This window comes from Ambystoma mexicanum, chromosome 8 (genome assembly GCF_040938575.1).
Source record: "Ambystoma mexicanum isolate Mex_15411 chromosome 8, UKY_AmexF1_1, whole genome shotgun sequence".
Taxonomy (NCBI): domain Eukaryota; kingdom Metazoa; phylum Chordata; class Amphibia; order Caudata; family Ambystomatidae; genus Ambystoma; species Ambystoma mexicanum.
This window is the reverse complement of record NC_090929.1, coordinates 1590527055-1590553809: the sequence shown is the minus strand read 5'-3', so window position 1 is coordinate 1590553809 and position 26755 is coordinate 1590527055.

Sequence of the window (26755 nt, the reverse complement as noted above, 5' to 3'; positions counted from 1 at the left end):
GTGAAATTTAGAGGGGGTCTAGGGACTGAGTTTGCAACACAAAGCTTTTTGTAGCGTCTAGTCGTCATTTCAAAGCAAACTGTGTCATAGAAACAGCATGTGTTGTGGGGAGAAATGGAGAGGTGAGGAGGCCATCAGGAGTGTGGGGGAGCTGGCACAGATGAGGGGGGCACTTGGTGAGGGCCCGGAGAGTATTTCTTTTTTGGTGGTCGTTTTTCCCAATAACTTTGGTTATCAAGGACTAGAGGTAGCCGAGTATAGGTGTAGGTCTGCAACTGTGGTTAGAGTTTTAAAAAAATATATATATATATATATTTCCTGATTAAAGCATGAATGGGCATCTAAATTCTTTTTTTTTTAAACCATGCTACTGTCAGTCCTTGAAAGCTTTGCACTCAGAGACATTTTTTTTGCCCTTTGCTGAATTGCATTCTGCTATTTGTAGTCTCCCATTCAATAATAAAATCAACAGATATTTTTACAGCTACAGTGGGTTTCCCATCCATGCAATAACTGGGACCAAGCCTGCTTAGCTTCATAGCGAGGAAGGGGTCAGCCCCCTAAAGCCATTTTGACTAACAAATGAACCCACCTTACCAACCCCTTAGAGCAACATGGCCTTAGGGGGCTGGATCCTTCCTTGCTTTGAAACTAAGCAGCGTCGGTCCAGGTTACTGCATAGATGGGAGACAGTCCACAGTCCTGAATGCCATATTTATTTTTATTTTTTTTAGTTTTAAATATCTCATTACACACAACATTCACATTCATGTTTTAAACCATGCTACTGTCAGCCCTTGAAAGTTTTCCACTCAAACACCATTGTATTGCCTTTTGCTGAATTGCATTCTGGTATTTGTAGTCTCACAGTCACGATGGAGGGGATAATGCCACAATAGTATACTTTTTGCCTATCATAGTTCTATAAGGATTTATATATTTGAGTGACACTATGGCATGTGTACATGTGTGTGAAGAGGGGAAATGATGAAATGACAAGTAAGTCATGAGTATTTGCCCATGATGTAGCAAGAAAGTTTGCAATTCTGGACATCGCTGTAGTCATTTACCCCTGATTGTGGCTGCTTTTCAGGGCACATGTATAAGACACATGTGGGTGGACAGCATACATTTTTTCTGTGTGCGAACCCAACCCCTTGGGTTTTTGTGAGGTTGGCAAGCTTACTCAAGAATTTGGCTGCTGGGATTTTACTTGTGGTTCATTGTAACCTGTGAAGAAGCTTACCCAAAAGACCATGAGCACTTGTTACGTACGGGATTTTGTTTTCCAGGGAATATTTCCCGACCGATTGCTTGGTTTAAAATGTGAGCACCTTATATACTTGGTCAGCATGTTTATTGGAAGATTTTCTCTCATGTTATTTTTCTGGTGTTCATTACTTTTTTAAAATGTCCAATAATACTATGGGCCTCATTCTGAGATTGGAGGCAGCCATGGCACTATTTGCGCCATGGCTGCCTCCAATACCGAGTCGGGGTACGGGTAGTCGGAATGGGGACTTACCGGGTCATTCCCTTTGTCTTGCGCACTTTCTTCTAAGGAGAAGGTTGATTGAATTACATTTGTTCACTTACTGTGCGTATATTCTTGGGGACCTGCTTTTGATTTTCGTTATGGGAGCATGTTATTTTTGAAGCTGCTTATTTTTTCCCTTTTTCCATGCTACTTAAATGAGGTTAGTTGGGATTGTGCAATGTATCACAACAGTCAGCAGCAGAGCAGCCATAAAGCAAGGGGCCTGTAGCATACTGCTTATCCAAAGTGTGTGATCCTCAGCAAGTCGTTTAATCTCAATGTGCATTGATTAAAAACATTGTGAGTCCTCAAAGCCTGAAATGTTTTATACATACAAACACCACTGTCAAAACAGGTCAAAATCAGTTTGAGATTATGAACGTCTTTGAGTAATGGGTTGGAAATGTTTTAAATATAGAGTGGCCATGCATGACAACCTTGGCCAAAGGCCATGGTTCGTGGTCATCTGGTAGAGTTCTAAAAAAGACAGCGGGCATGGCCTTTGGGCATGACCGCTGGCCATGTGGGCAAAAAATCTATGGATTAAAAAATCTATAAATTCAAGAAAAAAAACTTTAATTGTATGGAAGTTAATGTGAGAATGTAATGCAGCAAAACCCCTGAAATTCAGCTAAAGCTACCTTAACTTTGTGCCCCCTGTTGCTCAGCCAATGACCACAATGATGACATCACAGATCACATCACTGATGACATCACTAATTACATTTCATAGGAGAACACTGATAACAACACCAATTGTATCACTGATGAGATCACTGGTGACTACACTATGTTATATATAACAGATTACATCAACAATGGCATGAGATATAACATGATTAATATGTTAGCTCATAAAAACAATGATTTTCTAAATAACAATTTAAGCCATGGAGTTGGCCATGACAAACACCATAGCCAGTGGTCAGTTAGTTTTGTAAAATGCCAATGTGCATGTTTAAAAGCCATACCTAGCGAACCGTCACTGTTTTTAAATATATAGTGAGCAACGTTGAAAGCTGCAATCAGTGGCCATAGCTAAAGGCCATAGCTAGTGCCCATTAATATGTTAGAATATACAGTGGGCACGGCCGAAGGCTTTGGCCACTAGCTGGTATTGTGTTCAAGACCATGGCTAATGTCTCGTTGGTGTATATAATATAGAGTGGGCACATCCAAAGGTCACAGATAGGGGCTAGTTAGTGTTGTATAATACACAGTGGGCACATTCGAAGTCAATCGCTTATGGCATATTAGTATTTTAAAATATAATGTGTACATTGCCAAAAGATGTACAAACTGCTCATGGTCAAAGGCCATGGCTAGTGGTCCATTTATACATTAGAATATATAGTGGCCACATCCAAACATTGTGGCCACTAGCCAGTATTGTACTAAAGCCAATGGTTAGTTGCTGATTAGTGCATATAATACACACAACAGTCATTTGAAAATTTGGGTGGGAAAACACTGTCATTCCTCTATTATAGCCCATAGTTTTTTCACACACAGGAATGGAAAAGGGAGCACTCTCTCATACACGTAATATTAAAGTAAAGCCAAAAAGGGCTAGGAAGATACTACCACTGTCCCTCAACGGAAGCACACCCTGACCCTGTCACGAAGTGCTGGCCCTAGGTTGACGGTGAAGCACCACCTATCTAAAAGGGGAAGATGGAGAACAGTATCCCTGCTTCTCAATCTGGCATCATAAATTGCTCAATTTAAAAATCAAAAAGAGTAAACCATACAAGGTAAACATGAATAACCCTGATCATATTCATGATAAACATTGCCTAGAGGAATTTTGCATATATTTATTAAACAAACTAGCAGTCTGTTCTCAAAGCGTGTATACAGTGGACACAGCTGAAAGCTGTAGCCACTGGTGAAGGCCTAAGTCTAGCATTGGTGGCCTGTTAGTGTTAGCCACTCTCCACTTGCACTGCCTCCCTGGCAACCCCTTCACTGTGGGACTGTCTCTGTATCCCTACAGCCCCCCCCTCCCCAGCACTTGTCTGCACTTACCTTGCACTTGCCACCAGCTGGCCCTACTATTTATTTTTTATTCTACTTACCCTGTACTGCACTTCCCCCATCCCCTTCCCCTTGCAATTTTCCCTCCCCCCTACCCCTGCACTTGCACGATCTAAATGACACCTGGCCTAGTAGGATCGTTGTCTGTCTCCCCCTTGTTCCCCCTCCCTGCCTCGTCGCGCCTTGAAACACTTGTGTATAGGCGCGTTACAAATGCCATATCATATCATATCATTTTAAAATGTACAGTGCACATGGATGAAGACTATGTTCAGTGTCTATGACTGAAGGCCATTATTAGTGCCCATTAATGTGTTAAAATATATTTGCCCTTGCACACTGACCATGGCTGAAGGCCATCCTTAATGCCGGTTACTGTTGTAATGTAGTTAGTGATGTCATCAGTAATGTGATCTGTGATCACTGTGGTCATAGGCTGCACAACAGGGGGCACAATGTTATGGTGGCTTTAGTAGAATTTCAGGGGTTTTGTTGCGTTAAGTTCTCACCTTAATGTCCATGAAACTAAAGTTTTTTCCTTGAATATCTATCTATATACATTGAGAGATATATATTACACGGCCCACGGTAGTGGCCGTGTAGTTATGGTTAAGTTACTAATCCTATAGGAAGAGCACTTTTTGGGTGGCTTGTAACTTCGCTCCCCGTGGACGAATCCTAACCAAACTTTGCAAAAAAAGTATATGGCCCACGCTGAATTTGCAAAGTTTTCTGAGGTTTGGTCCGGGGGGGCAAAGTTATAGGGGGGGACCCATAATTAGTTTTTTTCCCATAGAGTGAATGGGGAAAAAACTTTGCTCACGCCTACAGCCAAACAGCTGGACGGATTTTCACCAAATTTGTGGCAGGAGCAGTGTCTTGGTCCTAAAAGTGTGCTTTTGTAAATTTGGTGGAAATTCATCCAGTAATTTTTTTTAAAACGACCAAAAAGTAGGTGTCAAAAATGAGTGATATCTATGTCAGCTCCGTGGACAGGACACCAATTGGCTAATCGGCTTGCGTCATCTGGCGCCCCTGATGTGTTCGTCATGTCCGCGGTCACCGTGGCTGTCTGCGGACTTAAAAAAGGCCCACATAGCACAGTTAAAATGTTTGATTCTATGGGTGTGTTATGCTGCAGTGGTTGTGGCCAGGGCCTAGAGTCTTGGGTGCATGGCCGAAGGGCGTAGAATCAAACATCCATCAAATATCCACAAATCTACAGTTTGTGTACTGTTTGATTTGTATAGTTTGTATGTTAGGTTTTGGCTTCGTCAAGTAATTAAGCTTGTAGAGTTTGATAACAAGCACTGCAATATAACATATCCATGGAAGTAAACATTTTGAATTGTGGTGTATGGTTAGATGTTTGCTTCAATGGCTGTGTTATAGAGCAGTATTTGTGAGTTGAATTATAATATACTTACTGTTTGATTTTTTGTGATTGGATATATTTTTTCAAGACTTGGGTAACTGGAGCAGATATTCTTTTTCAATTTCTCTGATAAAATAAAATATCATGTTAGTGTAGGTAGTTTATAATGAGTTATTGCATTGCATAATAGGCATTTCTGCCTTATTTCAACCCTCAAATTTAGTAGTTTACAAACCAGTGTACTGTGCAATTTGCTCAGCTCCTGTGTTTGTTTCTTAAATCATTGTGTCTGTGGGAAAAAAATCCATGCTGGATTTAAAAAAGAACCTTTTTTTGTTATTGTACAATACATTTCTTTCTTTCTTTTCAGTGTTCAATTGCTGTTTCTGGCTAATGTTCCATCTGTTGGCTTGTTGCATATTGTCCGATACCTGTTGGCGTATTCTAATTGGTTATCGTTTTTTATTTATATTTTCAAGTTGCTCATTTATCTGTTGGGTTGTTGAAGATTTTTGGGGCCGTTAGATACCTGTTGGCATATTCTAACTGTTTATTTCTTCTTGATTTATCTGTTTGGTTTTGCAGAATCTTTGGGCAGTTAGATATCTGTTGGTGTATTGGGACGGGTTATAGTGTTGTATTTATATTTTCAAGTTACTCATATATCTGTTGGGTTGTTGTACATTTTTGGGGCAGTTAGATACCTGTTGGCACATTCTAACTGTTTATTTATTCTTATACTTTAGTGGTATTGATTTATCTGTTTGGTTGTTGCAAACTCTTGGGGCAGTTAGATACCTGTTGGCCTATTATAACTGTTTATTTCTTTTTATAATTTACTGGTATTGATTTATCTGTTTGGTTGTTGCAGAGACTTGGGTCAGTTGGATACCTGTTGGCATATTCTAACTGTTTATAGTTTTCTAGTTGAAGTTACATTATTGCTTGTGTACAGATTAGTTATAAAACTTTGGTTTTAAGAATATTAAATAAGCGTTTATAAGATTTATTTTGTGTTTATCAAATTACATTGATTTTACAAAAAGTGTTCTTGATGAGATCTTCATTTCTACGTTTTCTGTTTGTCTTGGGCAGTAAGTTCTTTTGTCCTTCATAATTAATTAATTAATTAAATATTCTTCTTGATCTTCTGTTTCTGTTTCTGTTTCTGGGGACCATGTCAATTAGGTTTCTGCTCTTAGGCACTCCGCCAATGCCACTTCGAGAATCTTGGCAGCCGCAATCCTCCAGCTAGTTTTGTTTCCACTTATAAGTCAATTCCACCAAGTCTCTTCTTCTCTCAATTCAAACTGGTCCAGCAGAGGAGTTAAGTAGGCCTTTCTCAGGGCGACAGTTTCCGGGCATTCTATAAGTAGGTGACGCACTGTTTCGATTTTTGTGGGTTCTTTGCACAGCCTGCAGATGGCGAAATTGGTTTTACCTCTTTTTGCTCCTATCTCGTTCGTTGAGAGGAGGTTTAGTCTTGCCCTTATGAAAGTTTGCCTTAGGCCTTTGTCTGGGAATCTTCTAATGACTGATTTGATTTCATTTAGCTTTTTGCTTTGCCACGGGAGATGGGCGAGAAGTTTGTTGGCTGCTGTTTTTTCTTGTGTATGTATCCAATTTTGTTTGTCCATCTTCTTCTTATAAGCGTTTATAAGATTTTCTGGTAATCTCTGCTTTAGAGTAATGGTATTATCATTACATTTGAACCATCCACAATTCTTTTTTATATATTCAGTGTAGTGACCTGCATTGGTTGTGGCTCCTGTGTGGTAGATTATACCTATTGTTGTGAAGGTTTTTTTACCAAGTGATATGTGACCATGTGTGAATCCAATCAGCTTGCAGTTGTTTTTATTATCATCTGCATTGTAATGTAGAAGCATTAATATTATGTATTTACTATGTGTTTGTATTTGTAAGGTGGAGCGATTATCTGAATTGCAGGTAGTACATAATCTGTCATAGTTTGCATTTTATACAAGTTGCTGAAATGGAACAGATTCACAGTTAGGTATGGATACATACATGAAGCGTTCATTAGGGATTTGTTCCTGTGCCATATTGTTGAAGAGAGTGCATCTATGTTTCCAAATGTATGAAATCTGCAAGATTTCATTTAAAGGTATGTTTTCGTTTTCCAGTACTTATAGTAAGTACATTAGACATTCTTGTGGATCTTCTTTTTATAGAGTTTATAGTGAATTTCACCATTTAGTCCAATTCTTGTCTTATTCCATGAACACTGTATGTGTTGTCAGGATTGTTGCTTGCATTTCTATGAAGGACTAACATTTGCAAACACAATTTGGTCTGTATTGTGTAAGTAAATGTTGTCAACAATTGGTGGCATTTGGAATAGTATATTTATTGCTATATTTACATAGCAATTTACACCAGTTATATTTGAAAATTTGAATGGACCAGATAGTTCTGGGTCCAAGTCATTTCTTCTGAGTGTGTTGCTTCTTTGAAGAAGTACCTGAGTTACTTTGAGTAGTAGATTCTTCTTTGGTTGTAGTAATTGATGAAGTATTAGCTTCTTTTACTCTCTTTGGAGGATTTGCAGTGAGATCCTGTTGCATTTCTGTTTGAAGTAGTTTTCTTTTACAACGTTTTGCTTTTTGTGGAACAGGATAGGTTTTTAGATGGGGGGTGTATAGTAAACATAGTCTATTGTATTCTAAAATGTAAGGAATATCAGCGTTTACTTTACTTGCATCAAAGTTGATTAGAAATAGACAGCCAAGTGTACGTAAGCATGATATTGCTACGTAGCTCATGCCTTCTTTAAAGACTGTGCTCCCAATATCTATCAATGCTTTATATAGGGTAAGACCTTGTGATTTGAGAATGGTGACTGCGTATGCTAGAGTTAGGGAAAATTGTTCTCTGCGTACATCCATGTCTTTGAAAAGAAGTAATCAAGCTATTGAGCATCCTATCCTTTTTTACTTCTGATAGTTTGTCAAAGAGAACATTGACAAACTGAATGTTGTTGTCACGTTGGTATGTTTGAAAGCCAACAACTGTACCAAGCGCTCCATTAATTAGTCCTTGCTCCATGTCAAGGTTACGTTTAAGCATTACTCTACATTTAAAAGACAATTTTAATATTTTCTCCAAACCAGCTGTGTTGGCTGTAGAGTTTTCTAAGGTATTTAGTCTTGTTGTGGCTTGTTGACACATGAATAGTGTCATACCATGTACGTCCAGTTTGTCCCTGGAGCAAATTTCAATTATCGGTTGCATTTCTTTTTTCAACATTGTTTCATTGAATTTGGAACAGCTTGCAAGAGTTGGCATCAAGAAAATACCATTGACATTTTTGTGTGCTAATTGTTCCATGACATCAGTAGCACATGAGTTATGGCCATAGTGTGCATGGATGTATGGGGTTTTTAATATTGCTTGTGCTTATTGAGATAGTACACCAACTCTAATACTTTTTAAAATGTTGGCGTATGTGAGGTCTGCAGACGTGTGCATGTTTTCTGTTCATTCTCTGTATTGGAAATGTTGCCAAAGGTTCACCTTTCCTATGCTGCCAACAGTTTTACGGCAGAATTTGTGTCCTACGGTTCTAAAAATTGGTTCACACTTCACTGGTGTCAATTGAAGAAGATCTCCGAAAACAATAATGTTTTTTCCTCCAAAGAGCTCTTCATAGTTTGTTTTGAGTACCTCTTGTAAACTGAGGTGAATCAAAGCCAACATTAGGTTGGAGACCATGCTCACTTCATCTATTAGTAGCATTTCCATTTCTTTTAACACTCTGCGTAGTTCCATTGCAGCTTCTGTAGAAAATTTGTAATAATCTAATTTGTTTTGGTATTCTACTGAAGGAGTAGTAATCAGTGTAAAGTGACACCGCCTATGTTGTAGGCAGCTAAACCTGTGGGGGCAGTTAAAACAGCTGACAGTTACAGGCCGATTCATGGAATTAATGTGCGCTGAAAATTTCTGCGCACGCGTGCCAAAGCGTGCGAATCGCAGCGCAAGTGCGAAAATCGCAGCAAAACCCACGCACAGCGATTCATGGAAATCCGTGTGCGTGTAAATCCATGGATGTGCGCCAAAATCCTGGTGGCGCAAGCTGGCGCACACATCTTCAGACAGCGTGCGCTACGTGCACAACGAAAGCGCACATAGCGCAGCGCACACAACAAAGGTAGGCGTAACACGCGGAATGGGGAACAATGCATGAAAATGTGGGCGTCACGGGGGAAGTACAGGAGGCAAATGCACAGAACGCCCACACGCGTGCCTACAACACGTATTCATGGAATCGAACGTGGCTAATGCGTGCGCCAAAAAAGACACGCTAATCCGGAAACACATACGCCAGCAGGAAGCAGGCGTACGTGGACCCGCGCAGCATAAAAGTGCGCGCAAACAACAAACAAGCTCAGACGCTAAGATGAATATACCGTTCCTTGCAGCAGTGGTCGTGGGATACTGCAGGAGAAGGAGGAGGATAGTCAGGCCCGACATTTTTACACCCAGAACAAGCCTTTTTGGGATGCTTGATGACCAGGTGTATGGGAGGTGCAGGTTTCCACCTCACATAATACTCAACCTGGTGAGTGAGTGGGAGGATGACCTCACATCACCCACCCTGTGCTCCCAAGCACTGAGCCCCCTGGAAAAGGTGCTTAATGTACTGCACTTCTTGGCCACTGGATCATTTCAGCGGACAAGTACTATAGTGGGGGGGGTGTCACAGGCCACGCATATACCTGCCCAGAACACCTGCAGAAAGGCAGGCTGCCGTCCAGGATTTCTACGGGGTGGCACAATTCCCCAAAGTGCTAGGTGCCATTGATTGCACCCATGTGCTCTATGTCCCCCCAGGGCAACAGAGCACATCTATAGAAACCGCAAGCACTGGCATTCCATCAACGTGCAGGTAGTATGTGATGCCAAGGGAATGATCACCTCAGTATATGCCAACTATCCAGGGTCCACCCATGACAGTTTCATTTACAGAATGTCAACCCTAAACCGGGACCTAGAAGCTGGGCGGCATGGCGATACATGGCTGCTTGGTGAGTATAAATGCCACTGCACATGCATGCATGTCAGATACTGAGTAATGTCACAACCCCACTAATGATACCCATCACCACCGCCCCAGGGGACAGTGCCTACCCTCTGAGTACCCACATGATGATGCCAATTCGGAACCCCACCACACCACCCGAGGTAAGATACAACACAGCCCATATTGCAACCCGGGGCATAGTGGAGCGCACATTCGGAGTGCTCAAGTCACGCTTTCGCTCCCTTGACATCTCTGGTGGGCAGCTGCTATACGCTCCCCCAGTAGTGTGCAGGATCATAGTGGCAGCATGTGTCCTGCACAAAGTTGCAACACGCCGGGGCCTGCGGGTGGACATGGTGGTGCCCCCACATCCCTAACCACATGCACGGCCTCTGCGCATTGGGAGGGGAAAGGGCACGTGGTGAGGCAGCCCGTACACAGCTGGCAGCTAATTACTTCACCTAAAATCACACCCCTGTGGAGTGCACACAGCCCTGGCACATACCAGCTGACAATCAATGATGATGACATAAGGGACAGTCAACTGTCACAACCATACCAGCCTGAGATTGGCCACCTGGAAGTGTTACATTGTGTGCATCCCTACCTACCGAAACACCACCAATGCTGTGTCATTATAAGACATACATCTATGCTGCTAAATTGATTACCCCCTTGCAAAATACAACATGAAAACAGTGCCATGTCACCCAACCCCTCCCCAGCTCCGCCACCCAACACACCATGGCATGTCATGCAATGTGAAAGCAAACAAAGCAATGCACAAGACCTGACACAAGTGTCACAAAGTGCACTGTCCCAAATGGAAACTGCCCAAAGACAATATGCTCCCAGTAATCAATAACAAACAGCACACATGAACAAATACTTACCACCAACACAATACAGCAACACACCATGAAACATTGCAAAAAACATGACAGTACTAAGTCAAAGTAGAGGTAGTCTTACAACCTGAATAAGCCAGCACATCGACCCCTTCCAACTGTAGAGTGTTGATGCCACGCAAATGTGTCAGTGTACTGCATACAACATGAACTCCATCTGCAAAGGAGACGGCCTTGTGAAGACATGAGGAAGGAACCTGCAAATTAGGAGGAAGACATGGATGCACAAGCACATATCAATACACCATGCAGTGTACAATACAACAACAATACCCACTAGGGATGTCCACACAGTATTGACTACAGACTGCCCACACAGCTCATGGGAGTCCAATGTCACTGTGTGAATCACTGTCACTTGGTCACACCCTTTGTAAGCCCATGGAAATGGGAAGCAGGAGGGGTGTGTGTGTCACGAACCCAAGCATCTAACCTAAACTCAGGACAAGCCTACATTTGCCCAGCCGGAATACAGTGGATGCCCACGGGAGCCACACAAGGCAACACACGGTAAAAAAAAAATGGCCATGTGGGGACCGGGGGGGGGGGGTCACCCAGGTGGTTCGAGGACAGGGTGCACACCAACACCCACCTGCGTGGATGTTGCGAAAAGAAATACCTCCATGGGCTCATGGCCTGCACGGCTATGCCATTGTGGGAGAACTGCTGTCACTCTCTTCACCCTCTGCTGCTGCATCAGGAGGTGGTGGCACTATGGGAGGCAGCCCACGCAAAGCCCTGGTATGGTCCTCCATGGCAGCAAGCATGCGGGTCTGGAAGGTCTGATTCTGGATTATTAAAGTGTGGAGATCCCCATGCAGCGCCTCACGGGTTGCCTGCACTTCTGCACGCATGGCCTCGCGTGATGCCCGGATCTCCTCACGTGTTGCCTGCAGCTCAGCTGAGACCGAAAGTGTGAGCTGCTCCAGCTGCTGTTCTGCCCTAACATATCCCGAAGCCTCAAGTTCAAGCATACTCTGCCTGAGGTTATGGAGTTCTACCCTGAGGGCTTCCCTGTGGCCCTGTGAATCTATTGATATGGATTCGCTCAGAGTCTCCAGTGCCGCCCGTCGGTCCCTGTTGGACACCAACATGTCTTCCCTGTGTGATTGGCAAATGGAGTCTGTTGCCTGCTGTTGTTGCTCCATCTGCCTTTCAGGGGGGATAAGGGAAGTGGCCACCCTCTCCATTGCCTAAGCCATCATTTCTACTGATGCTGCCTGTTGGGTTGCCATACCGTACATGGAGTTTTCCCATACAGTATTGCCTGGTGGCGCACGGCCACCGCATCGGCGGGCACCACACCTGTTCGGGGCAAGGTGATCTGCACCTTGCTGTGCTGGCACTGCCTGAGGCTGCAGGACTGCATTCCCCCTCTGATCTGCTGGCCCAGAAACAGGATCAGATGCTGTGGAGTGTGACCCTCCATCCGTAACTGCCAAAGACGGACCTACCAACACTGACATCCCCATAGAGGGTTCTACCCCTAGTGCAGGTGGGTTGGACAGAACAGAATCCCTGCCAGAAGCACTGACCTGCGACAGCACATAAATGTCATCATCCGACTCAGCACCTGAATAGAGGTCTGGGGAGCTGCACCCAGAGACACCCCTCAACAGTATGGTCTGCAGTACCAAAGTGTTTTCACTCACCACCACACCACGTCCCCCACTGGTGCTTGGTCGTGGCTGAGAATCCTCCTGGGTCTGCACCATCTCCTGAACCTCACCAGCATCAAGTGCGTCGTCAACTGCAAAAACATGAAATACAAGAAATGGAAACAGGCATGAGCACCATAGCACACACATAGGCCTGACAAGACAGAGATCCTGTACATGGTTTACACATGTCCCACATGACTACAACCCTGGCATGCATGCACTGTCAATGAGTTTGAAGGGGAGTCAAAAAGGCAGACAATGAGGACACTAAGATGGAAAAGCAACACATTTGCAGCATGTTGTGTAGCACTGGCATCACACATCAGCCTGTGCGTGGCATGTCCAATACACATACATGACACATGCCAGCACATAGATGTCATGTAGCATAGCCATGGCAAATTAGAGAACTACAGCGATATGTCAGTGAATGAGTACTGTCACACATCCATGTCACATGGACATGATGAGAAGATTAATGCAGAATAGTGTTGCAAAATATGCATGTGCCACACACTGCAACACATCCAGTGTACAATAATACAGTGATTGTAGGCCGATGTACACATCAATGGTTGGTCACTTCAACATGACAGGAAACAACTATCATGTTCCACATGCAAACATGCCCTAAAAATAAATTTCAGCAGGCCAATACTCTCTTGCCCTGAATGGTCTAATCATTCACATAACCAGGTAACTAATGTGGCACAATGTGGGGTGTAAACAATGACAGAAGCATGTCACATATGTGTCATTAGGGGTGAAAAAAACATATGAAAAATGGGATGATCTAAACAATCAGCCTGAATGAACACATAAAAAATCAGAACAATGTCGTTGCAAGATGATAGTTCAAGGGCAACAGCAGTAATGTGGGGCTAATTGGCTACTGTAGGCAGAAGGGATACTGGCAAACCCAAATCAAAGGCACGTCAATGTATTGGAGGAAGCACATGGGTGACCCATAACACTCAGGAGTACACACCCTCACCTGGCACTCAATCAGAACCTGTCACCCAAACATACACATGGATACATACACATGCATGGGCACTCACCGGACAATGCATCGTAATCAGGTAGGTCTCCCACGCCTTGGATCTGTTCCTCTGTGATGAAGGTCCCAGCAACAGACTCATGTTCAGTGAGTTTGTTGTCCTTTGGTGGAGACCCACCGCCAGTCACCAGAGTAGCGGCATGATTTGAGGCCAGCTTGTTCTTTGCTCTGCGTTTCAGGTCATTCTGCCAGTGTGCCCTACGTTGACCAGGTGTGGTCTTGCACCCTGCAGTCACCACCATTTCGCGGCTATGTGCCGAAACACAGGCCACAAGTGCATCAAGTTTGGTGTCATTAAAGCTAGGCTTCCTTGACGTGCCGGAGTGTGTAGCCGTGTCTGGGGTCTCAGCCTGTAGTGCCAGAGCACCCTTCTTCCTCTTTTTCACAGGTGGAGCAGAGCCTGAGTGGCTTACGCCGCTCTGGTCAGTAGGGGCGGAAGCGCCGATGGACTGGGTACTAGGATTGTGCGAATGCACAATGACCATAGGTCTTGGTGCAGGCATTGGCTGAAGTGTGATGTTGTCAGGGGCAACGTCGGTTTGATGGACCTGGACCGACACTGTCCCGGCTGGGAGACTCAGAGCTGGGGCCTTCCCACCCTGCCTACTTGGGGTAGCAGATGACATCGCTGCCCCAGATCCACGTGGCCTGGTGACACCAACTTGCACCACCACACGTGGCTTAGACTTGCTGACCTGGAAGTCAGCCTGGGAGTCATCCTGTGCCAGTTCAGAAGGGCTGAGCTGGGATGGTGTCAGCTACATTTCCCACAACCATGGGGGGGCATGGGTGTCCCTGATTGGTCCTCCACACATGGGGGTCTAGGGGCACCCTGAAAATCCTGGCCACGTCCCCTACTGTGCCTACCACACCCACCTTTTGGAGGTCGGCCACCTTTGCCTCCCTTACTGCTTGGTCGCCTCCCAACCATGGCACTGATGTTGTTGTGCTTATGCGAGTAGCAGTAAACGATTGTGCTGGGCAATTGGGGGCGAAAGGGGTAGGGTACTAGATGGAAATCGTACCCTAGTGCTCTAGCAAGGCAGTCAGTGACCCCTGGGGGAAGATGACGGGTCACGCAACGCACAGGCACCCCAAAAACAAAAAATAACGTGCACGCAACCCCTCATAGACCACGTGCGTGGAAAAATGAACCTGCACTACGCTGTGGCACCCAGGAACATAAAAATAAGTGTATGCTTGTTACACGCAGCTTACAATGACCTCTGAAGTGGTACGCGACACACGAGGCAAGCACAGTTAGTAAATACGTGTGCGACTCACTGTCTGCCTGGAAAAAGAACATGAAAAAGACGCGCGTGTGCGCGTTGGCAACACTCCACCAAAAGAAGAATTGTGCGCTGTCTGAGAAGACAGGACAAAAGAAGAAGTGAACGCTGTTTGAGGAAACAGGCCCAACAAAAAAAATTAACGCTGTCAGAGGTAACAGGGAGTACGAACTAGAAACGCTGTGAAGTAATCGCGTGTGAACCGACAAGAAGTACAGAATTCACCCACTCGCTCTCCACGAAAAGCACGTACAAGGAAATGGGGTCCTAGACGTACCTATTAAAGCAGCCCACACGTACAACATCACTTACGCGTGTACGTGCTAAGGCCCTTTCCTCCAATTACACGAGCTGACACTCAGACGTGCAATTTTTGGACGTGTACGATGAACATGCATCCATGTTGAGGGAAACGCCCGCGTGCGTCACGTCACATACTCGTAGGCCCTTTCCTCGGATTGCACGCATTCACACGCAGATGTGCAGTTTTTTCATGCGCCATGAGCCACTATGTAACGTCACAGACGCGCTTACGCGCTAAGGGGCTTTCCTCAAATTACATGCAGACGTGCAAGATTTTCACCTGCCAAATCACTCCGTATCAAGCTGGCCACGCAACAACACACGGAAGACCACGCTCCTGCCCAGAAGGCCGAATTACTGCCCCCCAGAGCCCCGAGCACGCTCCCACCTGCCATCTGCTGCTGCCTGCCTGCTGCCCACGTGCCCTACTATATGCTGCCTGCACATCATCCATCTGCAGGGGTGCAGTTGTTGTGACCACCCCTGCTGGAACTGAAGACTCCCGACTGGCATACCATCGCTCCACAGCCCAGCCCCAGGACCCAGTTTCCCACCCACACCTGCCTCTGGGGTTGCCATGTCGGGCACACCACCATCTAGCACCACTGGCAACCCCCAGCCAGAGAGGCAGAGGGCCACCAGCTTCAGTGCCAGGGAAGTTGGTGTCCTGGTGGAGCAAGTCTTGGGGCAGTATGATGCCCTCTTTGGAAGTTCTTGCGCCGACTATGAAGGACGGACCAGGATCTGGATGGACATCATGACTGCCATCAATAAGGAGGGGGTGGCAGTCCGCGACTACAAACATGTCAAGAAGCGCTGGGAGGACTTTAGGTCCAGGACCCTCGACAAGGCCCGGCACCTCTTGAAGGCAGCGGATGCCAAGGGGCGCTGGGGCCACCTGTCCGACCACCAAATGAGGGTCCTGGAACGCATATGCCCAGCGCTCCACGTCCACGTCCAGGTCCTTGAGAGGCAGACCCGTCTGGAGTCGAGCGGTAAGTGTACGTGCATACAGATTAGACGCTGTGCGTGTCGTGGTGTGCCAGTAGTGTGCAGGTTACACATGTGTTTTTGTAGGGCCATGTATGGATGTGTATGTACAGGGGCATGAGGCTGACACATGTGAGTCCTCTCATGTGTGAGACACATGGATGGTGTATGTGTGGGTAAGCATGCAGGCCAAATGCAGATGTGGGAGCACACATGTTTGAATTACTGTGTATGTACATTGGCATGGTTGTGGTGTCACACATGGATGTTGGTTCCAGCTACATCTATCTGCACTGTGTACATGTGCATGTGTGTGTATTTGACAAGTGTGCAACTGTGATGCAACATGGATGCATGTGGCACTGACATGTAGAAGGCTGAATGCCAGATGTGATATGGATGGCGATCTCATGCATGTAAGTGTGTTGGTGTGTGTGCATGTGTTGTGTACTCCCCGTGTTTAATGTGATGTCAGGCTTACCTTCGGATGCTGATGCTGTTGTATGTGTATGGATGGTGCTGCCTGGTGCAATATTGCTGTGGAATTGCTCATGGGCGTGAGTAGAAATGACATGTGTGTTAGGGAGTGTGATGCCATGTCTGAAGTTTGACACTGCCACTCATGTACAACTGTCATGTGTGTATCAGTCCATTGTACGGTGACCTGATGCCTGTGTTCAATCTCTCCCTGTCTGCAGCGTCAACTGATGAAGAGGGCGGAGAGGGTGCTGTGAGCAAAGCGGCAGGGATTGCACCACCAGCCGGAGACGCAAGGCCCGGCTCCCCTCAAAGATTGTCATCTCTTCGGGGAGTGAGGTGTCTGGTGCAGCATCCCAGACCTCAGCTGCTGAGGGTAGGTCCAAGAGGCAGAGGTTGGAGATGGACTCCTAGGCAGCAGAAGGGGCAGCTGAGACCCCACAGGGTCCGACGGAGGAAGATGGCATGGAGTCATCCAGGTTGGTGGGGGGTTTGGAGGAGGAGGAGGCCATGGAAGGGACACACACAGGGTCTGGAGGTGGGGATTCCACTGGTGCCAGTGGTGCAGTGCAGGGACAGGAGGCAGCACAGGCCGCCGCGGAGGTGCCTGTGTGTAATCCTGTCCCTGATCCTGTGACTGCATCATCTGGCACCAGCAGGGATGCCTACGTCCAGACCCATTTTCAGGGAGGGAATGGGCGCATAACAACTGGCCTTCCTCTCCCTGCGGACGTGGCTATCCGGGACCGTGTTGAGCCTGTCCTGGCTGGGATAGCGTTGCGTCAACGGGGCATGCGAGTTGACCTGCGGTGTTTTCGTGAAGACACTGCACGACATCTCGGATGCCTCTTTGACCTCGTTGACCTACTGGGACGGGTCACCAGTGCTGGATAACTCCGTGTGCTGGACCTTCTTGCGACCCCCTCCACACCTGAACCCCCTACGCGCCAGTCATCCTCCATGCCATCTCCCCGCCCATGTATCACCTGGGTACCCTGTGGAGCTGCCTCTGACCCAGCGGCCAGGCTTTTGGAGGACACATCCCTGCCACAGTCGGGAGTCGGACGTCCAGCAGGGGTGGTCACCATGACAACTGCACCCAGCCGGAGGAGGACGTGCAGACAGCAAGAGCCAGGGCACAGGCACAGGCACAGCAGCAGCAGCAACATGTTGGGAGCAATGATAGCTCAGGGCCTTCAACATCGGAGGGGAAGGCATCGAACAGAGGGCAGGAGGACCCAGGATTGCAAGTGTCTTCCGTGTGTCAGAGGGGAGGAGAACCCAGGATTGCAAGTGTCTTCCGTATGGCAGCGGTTGTGCCACGACATAGATGCGGAGCGGCAGCGGGCACAGCTCACAATGGTCAGGGCAGAGAACTCCATGCGGGGGGCACTGAGGCTGTTCGCAGGGAGTTGGAGGCCAACATGTCATCGTCCCTGCGAACCCTCATTAGTGTTAGGTTTCGTTTTGGATTTCATTTTTTTTTTGGGGCGCTTGGACAATACCCCACATTTTTGTATATAGTTCTTCATTAGTTAGTGTATTTTTGTAGGTTTCATTTGGACAGTTGGGCTCATGGAACCAGGATTTCATCCTTGTAAATAGTTGGAGTGTCGGCATTTTCTTTTTTGATTTTTCCATGGAGCAATGGATTTTACTTTTTCATTTCTGTTTGGATTTGCTTTGCTGGAAGGAGACTTTGGAGACATTTTTGATTTCATATATTTTGAATTCTGATTTCCTTTTTTTATCATTATGTGACATTCTGCATTGTTTTCGTTATCTCCATTGTTTGGTATTTGATTTTGTTTCACCACATTTTTTGTTCAATACATTTGTTCCTGTACTTCAATGTGTCGTATTCTCCCATTGGTTTCATGCATGTCACGATGTGGGTGTTCACATTCACTGGCACCCATTGTGTGTGTTTGACGGACATGTGTTGATGTACATACATGCCATTTGGGTTGTTTCATGTAATGTGCATTTCAATGTGGGGTGTATGTTTTGCTTGGTTGGTTATTTGGGCAAGGGTGGCGTGCCGTGGGATTTTGATAGCCACGAGGGCCATGATTGTGGGTCATGTGGACATGTTGGGGGGGAATGATTGGGGGCCTGCTGGCAGGTACCCCTCACTGCTGGGGGGGTGGGGGTGCAGGGGGACATGAGTAAGACATGTGTGGGGGCCTGCTGGCAAGTGGCCCTCACTGCTGGGGGGTGGGGGTGCAGGGGGACATGAGTGGGGGCCTGCTGGCAGGTTCCCCTCACTGCTGGGGGTGGAGGTGCATGGGGACATGAGTGGCGGCCTGCTGGCAGGTCCCCTCACTGCTGGGGGGTGGGAGTGCTGGGGGACATGAGTGGGGGCCTGCTGGCACATGGCCCTCACTGCTGGGGGGTGGGGGTGCAGGGGGACATGAGTGGGGGCCTGCTGGCAGGTGACCCTCACTGCTGGGGGGTAGGGGTGCAGGGGGACATGAGTGGGGGCCTGCTGGCAGGTGCCCCTCACTGCTGGGGGGTGGGGGTGCAGGGGGACATGAGTGGGGGCCTGCTGGCAGGTGCCACTCACTGCTGGGGGGTGGGGGTGCAGGGGAACATGAGTGGGGGCCTGCTGGCAGATGCCCCTCACTGCTGGGGGGTGGGAGTGCAGGGGGACATGAGTTGGTGATCATATTGCAAGGTGACATGTGGCTTGGCTAGGGGGCATGCCCATGGTGGATGGGCTGCCTGCGGGACATGACCAGGGGTGCAGGGTTGTCCCCTGTGGTGTGGGCTGCCTGCAGGGGCCATGGAGGGGGTAGAGGGGACACCTGGGAGGACCCACACTGCCAATTCACGTGTAGATTTCCCCGCGCACCACACTGGATACACGTACCCCGCTCTGACAGCAAAATCGCGTATGAAACTTCACGCGCACCCCCGAAATACACGTACCCCGCTCGCACAGGGCCAATCGTGTGTGAAACTTCCCGCGAACCCCAGAATTACACATACCCTGCTCACACAGGGCCAATCACGTGTGACACTTCCCATGAACCCCAGTAATACACGTATCCCACTCGCACAGGGCCAATCCCGTGTGACACTTCCCGCGAATCCCAGTAATACACGTACCCCGCTCGCACAGGGCCAATCACATGTGAAACTTCCCGCGAACCCCAGTAATACACACACCCCGCTCGCACAGGGCCAATCGCATGTGACACTTCCCGCGAACCCCAGTAATACACGTACCCCGCTCGCACAGGGCCAATCGCGTGTGAAACTTATTGCGAACCCAAGTAATACACGTACCCCGCTCACACAGGGCCAATCGCGTGTGAAACTTCCCGCGAACCCCAGTAATACACGTACCCCGCTCGCACATGGACAATCGCGTGTGAAACTTTCCGCGAACCCCAGTAATACACGTACTTCGCTCGCACAGGGCCAATCGCGTGTGACTCTTCCCGCGAACCCCAGCAATACACGTACCCCGCTCGGACAGGGCCAATCGCGTGTGACACTTCCTGCGAACCCCAGTAATACACGTACCCCACTCGCACAGGGCCAATCGCGTGTGAAACTTCCCGTGAACCCCAGTAATACACGTACCCCGCTCGCACAGGGACAATCACGTGTGAGACTACCCACGCAGTATTCAGAGGGGTGCGCGGGGAGTTTTACAGGCGTTTTCTTGGTTGTGAGCCTGTGCGACATGTACGGGATTTGTGCGCTGTACATGGCGCACGGGGAGAGGTTGGGGGCGTAACTGGCGCTGCTGCAAGGTCGATGCGCCACTCTGCGCCACGGCTGGTTTTGGATGTTAAAATCCATGAATACGCTGTGCGCAGAAATGGATTTTAGCGCACATGGCTGGCGCAGAAATTCGCACGCGCACACTGTGCGCCAGCCGCGTGTGCCACTTGTGCGCTGAATTATATGAATGACTCCCTTTGTTGTTTGTCAATTGTTGAAGGAACTTGCTGATGATTTTGATTAAGAATGTTTTGCCTGAACCAGCTTGATCACTGACGTTTAGTAGTATAGGTTTATAATTTTGGCAGGTACATTCTTTATTTTCATGCTGTATACCATGTGCAATTTCTTTTGTTACTTCTTGAAAAATGCTACGCTGCTCATTGTTCAGGTTTGATTCCAGTACAGGTAAGTCTTCTGTATCTTCTTCTTAGTGACACATTGTGTTTTCTACTTCTGTCATAGCTAATTCTGCCTCATTTGCTATTTGTGGCTGTCCCAGTGGTTCTTGGCTTCCAGTAACAGAAGGTTGACTACTGTCGGGAGTGTCCTTATTGGAGTTCTTCTTCGTGTTGCTGTTCATTGTGAAACATTGTTTTGTACTGTGTAAAGTTTACATCGGTTATAGTGCTTTCATTTGCTTTGAAAGCGTCTTCATAGGAGTCATAGATATCTAGTAACTCTTCTTCTTTTCTCAATGGTTTAAAAAGTTGTAGCAGGGACATGTAATATAGTTCTTTATGTTGAGGAGTTTTTAATGACAATTTGATATGATTAATTAAGCTTCGTTTTTTAAGTTTCGCTATACTGCCTTCACAATTTGTCCCTCTGTATCTACCTTTGTTTTCATCTGGTTTTATATTATTTTTGAATGTGATGTTTTGGGCTATGTGGTATAGACACATGATTTCCTAAGCGGTACTCCTCTTTGGGTATTATGTGTCCAGTGAATTGTTTCTCAAAATGTCTTGGCTGTTGGGATCATTTTTGGCTATTGTTTATATGTTGTTGTATGATTTGAGAACTCCGTTTCTAGATTTAGCAGGACCAAGACTTAGCCATACTATATTTCCAGATTTTCCATACAAAGCAGTACCAGTTAAGCGGTATGCAGCTTCATAGGAGCCACATTTTCTATGAGAGAGCATTTTTATGCCTAAGCTGTACAATTTCTGAGATAGTGTTTTGTCCGATGATAGGTCATCCCAGAGGTCTTGAAGCTCTGTTTTTTCTGCTTTGGTTAAGTAGGCTGTAACATATCATGCAAATGCAGTGGAATTGTATGCAATGTACTGCACATCTGTTTTTGCATTCCATAGGAAGGCAATGATTGCATTGAAATCATTGATATGTTTTGCTTCTTCTGTTCTTTTTATGTAATATGTGTTCTTAGGTGATTTACCTTTAACACTATGGGCCTCATTCCGAGTATGGTGCTAGTCATGGTGCTAATTGCGCCATGACTGCCTCCCATGCCAGTACCGACTCCGGTTTGGTACAATGGGGACTTATCGGTCCATTCCGACCTGGGGCTCAATGGGAATAGGGAGGGCGCAAATAATGGGCCGGCGTATGCCAAGCCCATAATTTGTACCCAGGTCCCTTAACTGGTCCCGTCCTTAACACCTGGTCAGACCAGGCGTTACTGAAGGGACCTGCTAAGGGACCTCCTAGGCGGGCGGTAAGGGATTACCGGCACCGGTCTCCTTACCATTGCCGGTATCCCTTACCGCCCTACTCGTAATGAGGACCTATGTCTAACTGAAGACATGAAGTTGTTTACTTGACCTGTTGCTGTAACTGGTCTAGGGAACCCAAAGTGGCATTGATGTAGTATATCCTTTTGTTTTTGTATTTGCAACAAAAATATTTCCCACATTTCTGTCTTTGAAATTGTAAAATTTGTGCATGAAGATCACTATTTGTTGCTTCTGAAGGAATTTCACAAGTGACATATTTTTCGATAAACTGTAAAACAGTGGCATCACTGTCTTGACCAAATTTAGGAGCATCTTTAATCCATAAAAGCATGTGGATATGTGGTGCTCCTCTGGCTTGGTATTCTTTTCTCCAAAAGAAGTGTTGCACTTCGCCATGGGGAGGAACAGTTTTATTACAAATAAAGTATGGCATAGCAATGAAGCGATGATGGAAATATCTTGAAACATTAACAGGATCTAGAGAGCAAACTTCTCCAGATGTTAGTATATCTATGTCTGTTTTGTTTTTGTTTGATATGCGTAGGAAATCATGTAACTCTTCCCATGCATATTCTGCACAACTTAATGTAATGAACCAAGTGGGTGGGCCAAGGTTTTATATCATACAGCATACATCTCTGTGACATCGGAACCAGTACTCTTTAGTACCACACATGTTTGCTAACAGATTTGTAATGCTTGATTATAAAACCTCATATTTTTCTTGCAATTTTTGTAGTAACTGCATAGCTGACATATTTTGAAAATGGGTACCTGATTTCAAAGGCCCTCATTAGGACCTTGACGCTAAGTGTTTAACGCCGCCGTAAAAGGCTGCGGCGCCGTTAAACACTTAGCACTTAATTACGAGGTCCCTACACCAGCCGTTAAAGTAGGGACCCGCAAAGGGAACTTGATGGCAATTACGGTACCGCAATTTGCGGTACCGTAATTGCCACCTTCCCCATTGCCATTGAGCCCTATGGGGTGAAAATGGGAATGGGGAAGGGCCATGGTGACATGGATAATTACTGCCCGGCCAACCTCGGAATGGTGTGGTAATTCCCGATTCCGCCATGGCGGACTCCGGCATCGACCATGGTGCTAATAGCACCATGGTTTAGCGCTGGAGTCCTAATGAGGGCCAAAGTGTGTGCAACTCCGTAGCAAAGAGTTTCTAGTTCACTTTCAAAGAGTAGGTGGAATATGTATTCCACCATTTTGTCTAAATCTGGGATCTACAGAATACATTTCTAATGAGCGGTATTCTGATGCTGATATCTGAGTGGGTCTATCATCGTACCTTCCTCCTTTCCCAGCAGGAAAGAGTAGAGGAAAAGCACGTACTTCTATACTTTTTTCCACTATGCTGAATGGTGATCCTTTGGTTTGTCGCATTTGGTACGTTTCTAGTGCATCATCTATGGTGTCTTTAGAGTGTAATGGATGAATTGTATAATGGTCTAAAATATTGGATACTGTAGCAGGATCAAGAAGTTCAAATTGACCAGTTTCTGGCAACTCTTGAATTATTTCAGTGGTTTCCCTCAGGTTTTCTTGAATATTAATTTCTTTGTAGTATTCATTATTGTCTTTTAGATATTGTAAAGCTTGTCTAACTTTATGTAATTCTATGAGTTGTTGCCAATTTTTTTATGTCTTTTGTAGGTACACCATTTACTAAAACAATTAAAGATTGCTCTATTGAACGTTGCACTCTTAGAGTGTGTACATTTTCTTTGAGGTCTAAATGTAAATAAACTACTTTGCCACAAATTCCTTTCACTAATTCTGAGGGAGGTAATTTAGCTGTTTTTGGTTGAAGGCATATTATTGCTTGAAATGGATGCACAGTTTGAATTATGATGCTCTCATATAAATCATATAAATTGAGTTGTTGCAAGGGTTTTGGTGGTGGGAATAATTCCAGCTTATTTGTGATAGCACGTGAAAGAGTTTGGTTGTTGTCAAGTTTTGCAGTGCAGTAACTGCAAAGTATTAAGGGGTCATTTATTTCATATTTGTTGTCTGCTATAAGGTAGAGAGCTAATTCAAACCATTCGGAGTCTTCATTATCTTCTATTTTGTATGTTATGTCTACAGTTTTTGTGATACTTTTATAAAAAGTTCTGTGGCAACACACACACACACGGTTTGCTACTTCAGCGGATGTACTTTTACATTTTAGTATTTCTTTTTTGTATATGTGCATTAGAAGGTTGCCATTTGTAGAATTGTTCCTAGTCTGTTGTAAAGCTATTGCATTTTGTAAGTGGCTTTCACTTCCAAAATATTTTCTCTAGATATGCTCTATTTCTTTGAGTAGGTCTTTGGCTGTACCATGTAGAAGATTGTCATTTAAATTGTCTAATGCTAAAGCTGGACTTTTAGTATTTTACAGTTTATGGACTAGATTTCTTATAGTTGAATGATGTGTTGATATCATTTTGATATGATGGAAGGCGCTTTTGCAATTAGGTCCTGAAATGCAGGCTAATGAATGTCATTGTTGTCCTGTGTGTTTACGTGTTGGACAGGTATCCATATTTTGTAGAAGTTTCATTTTGAATTTGTCTTTGCCTTTTACATATTGATTGAGGAACTGGCGTAAAGATTTGAAAGATTTTTTGTCAATGTTACACATTGACGTGCACGGCCATTTGTACACTGGAAGTTTTGATTCAGTTTGATTCGAGGTGATACTGAATTTTCTGGGGATATTTTTGTGAGCAGCGTTTCTTGTTCCATAATGGTATTATTAAGTTTTTCATACCCTCGTCCGCTGCTATGTATGGCAATTGAGTTTGTTTGCTTTTGTTTGTATGCTTCTCCATTGAAATATGGTTCTGTGCTCCTGGTGTGACTCCATTCACCTCCACAGATATTTAAGAAGTTGTTTTTGTTGACATTCTGTTTATTGAGATTTTTTTTGTTGTAATTTAGTAGTTAGTTTTGTTAGTGGCTTTAGTAATTTTGTGTGTTTATAGCACTGATGTTAATTTAGACATTGATTTTTATGTTTTTGTAGTAGTATTTTTGTTTGATAACTGAACATAGGGTGTGCATGCAGTTTCCTTTGACTATGTGCAGCCTTTATATTTTACTTACAATACGTTAGTTCAACATGCTTTGCAAATGAGTAGAATACTAAGTATATGAAACTCACTTGGTTTCTTAAGGCTGTATTATTACATGTTAGGAGATCGAAGAAATAATGATGTACTTGTTTTGCAATTTTTGTAAGGTAAATGGCAGAAACTGTATAGAAAAGCATAGAATGTATGCGTTTGTGAAGGTGTGGGTAATAAAGCAGAAGGATGTGATGTACAGGCAGTGGTGTTATTTCAGCTGGGAGCTTTTCAATGATAGTGTCTATCTGTGTGAGTGTATAAAGATACATGAACTTATCCTGGCTGTGTATAATTTTATAATACACTACTAAGTGTGTTTCTACAATTATACTGTTATTTATCCCATCTTTTAATATTATCATTTTTTAGAAGTGACAGTTGATTGTAGCAGATGGGACAAATAATAGTAAGTTCATTTTATTGGTTATACAGGTTAAGTGGCGGTTACTCTGTTTATATGCATTTATACGAGTTGTACATGTACTCTGCATAAAATATGTATACCTGTGGTTTGTATTCATGCATGTGGATATGCATGCAGCTGCAATCTTGGAGACTTGTACAGTAGTTTTTGTAGTAGGTGCTTTCCAATGATATGAGACTTGTACTCAGAGTGATCAACAGTGCATTTGAAGTGCTGAACTCTGATGATGGAGTTAGATGTAGAGGTCCTGGATGTGATTGGTGGATGGTTGTGTGACTGCTTAGTTGTATCCAATGAGGCAATGGCACAGATGGTGAAGTGGAAAGGGTAGAAGGGCTGTCTAAAAGTTACGCGGTCTGCGGACACCACGGCTGTCCACGGACAGGGGGTGCCACATACGGGGTTTTCCAGCAAATCCAGCATGGAAAGGGGACTGTAGGGATTAGCCAATCAGGTGTTGAGGTTGCGGATTTGTGTTGAAAGAGGCTGTGTGCAGTGAAGATGGCAGAGGTGGAGAAAGTCAGGGTGTTGGTGCTTGGAGATATGTTTGTGTATGGTTTACAGCAGTATGTTCAATAAAGGCATGTGGCAAACAAGTTTGATGTTAAAGGAGTGGAGGTTGTGTGGAGCACTGTGCCTGATTGTAATGTACAGGGAATTGTACAAGTTTGTGAAGATATGGAGAGGATGAACAGTCACCATGTGGTAGTTTGTCAGGGCCCCTACTTTGTTGGCAGATTTGGAACACTTGGTTCAAGCAGTAATAAACATCCTTCCAAATGCCAAACTTATTTTTTCTGGATTAGTACCTAGGACAACATGGGATAATAGTTCTGTTTTTTGTCCTCAGCAAAACATTGCTAGGTGTGAAATCAACCTAGGCATGTGTGCTTTCATGCTTAGAGATGGTATGTTCTTCTGTAATGATGAGAATATTGATTCAGGTAACTCTGTTTATTTGAAAGAAGATGGCATTTCTTTATCTTTTATGGGAAATGCCATGCTGTTCTGGAATGTAAGGGTTGCTTTGGAGAAGGTTATGTGAAGATTTTAGGAGTAAAGTAAGAAAAAAAAATTAAAA